We start from the raw sequence: 3227 nt of genomic DNA on the forward strand, positions 1-3227 counted from the left end.
TGCTCAGATGTGGCCTCTCTCTCTAAGCCAACTCTGCAGGTAAACTTGTTGCCCTCCATCCTATGTGGGAAATTACTCCCAGGGGTATAAGTCTCCCTGGCAATGTGGGACATGACTCCCAGGGATGTGCCTGGACCCAGTATCAAGGGATTGAGGAAGACTTCTTGACCAAAAGGGGGAAGAGAAATGAAACAAAATAAGGTTTCAGTGGCTGACAGATTTCAAATGCCCTATATAGGTATCCCTTTTTAGGGTTTAGTGTATTAGAATGGCTAGAAGGAAATACCTGAATCTGTTGAACTGTAATCCAGTAGCTTTGATTCTTGAAGGTGGGTGTATAACTATATAGACTTTGTGGTGTGAATGTGTAATTGTGAACACCTTATGATGTACACTCTCCTTATCCAGTGTATGGGCAGATGAATAAGAAAATAAAGACAAAAATGAATGAATAATAGGGGGATAAGGGGTATGGGATGTTTGGGATGTTCTTTTTTATTTTGGGGGGGAAGTAATGAAAATGTTCAAAAATTGATTGTGATTGTTACAGCTCTTTTAGATTTGTCTAGCAGATTTTCTGGCTTTAGCTGGAAAACCCTTAAAAAATTGATTGTGGTGATGAATGCACATCTATATGATGATACCATTAACCATTGATTGTACACTGTGGATTTTTATCTGGTATGTGAATATATCTCAATAATATTGCATTAAAAAACCCAGCCAATACAGTGCTCAGCACTATACTAAAAAAAGGAGACATTCCTATAACCAGGACTTCCCATCTAAATGGAAACAAGCTTGTTATTTAAAAGCAAGTAAAATATATCAGCTATCCTTCATAGGTTAAAGACAGAGATGGTCAGGGCTAAAATCAATACAGTGAACAAAAATGCACCCCCACACAAAAACATTCTTTTCCAAAACCAATCATATTTCTCACCTGGATCACAGTGCTCTCTTATGCTTCTCAGGCTTTTAGTGAATCAAGGTAAGAAGAGATCTAGGGACTGGGGAAGGGAAAGAGGAGAGATGAAGTCATAGAAGTCAACTTGGACAATTTCCAACAACAAATTTTTTAGAGAAAGTATAATAGCCTTTTTTCTGCCTAGTACAATATATTTTTTAAGTTCTTAGCAAAAATTTGAGACAAAAACTTAGAATGTATTAGCATAGGGGCACTTTTCTGATTGGCATATTTGTTAATGAATGAATGACATGGTTGCATGATATAGAGATCTACTTAAGGAAAGACTTTTTGCTGTGAATTTTCTTGTTTTCATTTTGGAATCCCCAGCATCAACTTAATGGCTGGGTCATGCTAAGTGCAAACAACCACTTGGACATCTTCATCTTCAGGGCAGTGTTACTGTATGTTCACCATCTCAATTCTCCAAATAATGCATTTTTTTACTAAAAAGCTGATTTTCCCCTTCCTTAAATGTATATAAACAGTTCCTAGAGTGTTTAATGGATATTATAATTCTTCCCTAAAATATTAGTTTTTATCCAATTACAATAAATGTTTATTGTTTAGAATTTACTCTGAGCAATTCATTGACATCTCTAATCTTCTCCCATGTGTTAGACTTAGAGATCAACTTCAGTATCAAAATGATAAAGGATCTGTATTTTCAAGTGAACTTTTTCTAGTGAAATTGGAATTCAGACTTTGGGCAGAAAAGAAAGCTTGATGACCACTATGACAATTCTGAGAGGAGGTAACTATCTGCCATCAACCAATATCTCAACTAGCCTGACATATTCTCTGTAAATGGCCCATTAGCATTTAGTAACTATTTTATAAATTGGAAAACATAAAACTTCAATCAGTGAATATTGCCCAGGCCTTCCCAGAAGCAAAAGAAAAATAAAATGTGAATGCGTCTATTTGGAATTAAATGCACCCTTTGAATTTCATCTATTGAAGCTATAGCTTGACATTTTTTTCTAAGAATGTTAAGTATATTTAAGACTGTTCTCCTTAAAAAATGTATAAAGGGTATCAGTGTAAGATGAGAATGCAAATGTTACAAAATTATAGGAAAGCATAATCTATGAATTTGTTGCAAACCATATTCTCATAGCTCAGAATTTAACCAGATTAGAAAACCTGGCTGTTTTTTAGCCTCAAGCTTTGCTTCATGACAGTAGTTTTCAAAATCAGTAATCTCAACCCACACCTCCAAAAAGTGCAGATGTAGGAGAAGATGTGGAGAAGAAATAAATATGGAAAGTGAGAGGAGATAATGGCCTCAAGGCAAAGTAATTAGAAGCATGCCTTAAAGGAAAACAGAAATGGACCAGAATCTCACGTCTGACATTGACCAGGTTTAAAATTTAAGCAAGGTGTGTATCTCTATGTCTTTGTGTTTCTTCTCCACCAGTAATTTGTGGACAGAGACATGTGAGAAACAAGCAAAAAGGAATAAACACTCACCCAATTGTGGAGAAGGAAAGAATTTATTCACAATCTTGCAAGAACAGACACACAGCCAGAAATGTGGCAAGCATGCCACACAAAAGAACATGGCAGTAGTTATACTCTACCCCTAATATGCAGGTCCCTCCCTTGTTCCCCATTGGCTGGGTACTACAGAGGTTACAGCCTATCTGAGAGAGCTAACTAGCTCACCTTTGAGATTTTGAATTGTACAACCTATCAGAGAGAGTTAACTAGTTTAAATTTCCTGCCAAGAGTTCCCACCTGTGATTATTCCCCATATTCCTTTACATTCCAGTAGCCCTGGTTATTTTTCCCATATAAGGAACTGGTGTTGATTCTAGGCTTATGTCATGGCTCTCTCTCTTTCCTTCCCTTTACCACAGAGCCAGTTTAAGCCAGTTCTGCCACCGAGTCTCCATTTTCCCTATTCTATGTTGCCTTTATGTGAAACCTAAACTTAACCTTTCCTTACAGACACCTTCCTTGTAAGAGGATTGTAGGAATTTAAGATTATATATATATATATATATGATATTATATAAAATAATTATATATATTATATATATATGCCATCTGGTGGACTATCAGTTATTAAAATCTATCATCATCATCATTATTATTACTACTTCTACTACTAGTAGAACTATTAGATTATTACAATAGCCTGTTATACTTGGTAGGGAATAGGTAGGATGGAAAGCAAATGCTAGTATGCCCAAATGGAGCAGTTAGATTTGGACCTAGGCACATTCAATCCTTGGTTTAATCCCTTCCTTTATTT

General features: G+C 35.9%; 1 non-coding gene across 1 annotated transcript; it reads left to right on the forward strand.

Moving 5' to 3' along the window:
* The first annotated feature begins 539 nt into the window (after positions 1–539).
* LOC119523883 lies at positions 540–600 on the forward strand. The gene has a single exon (XR_005214688.1). It is a non-coding gene; the product is annotated as a U7 small nuclear RNA (small nuclear RNA).
* The last annotated feature ends 2627 nt before the right edge of the window (positions 601–3227 follow it).

This window comes from Choloepus didactylus, chromosome X (genome assembly GCF_015220235.1).
Source record: "Choloepus didactylus isolate mChoDid1 chromosome X, mChoDid1.pri, whole genome shotgun sequence".
Taxonomy (NCBI): Eukaryota; Metazoa; Chordata; class Mammalia; order Pilosa; family Megalonychidae; genus Choloepus; species Choloepus didactylus.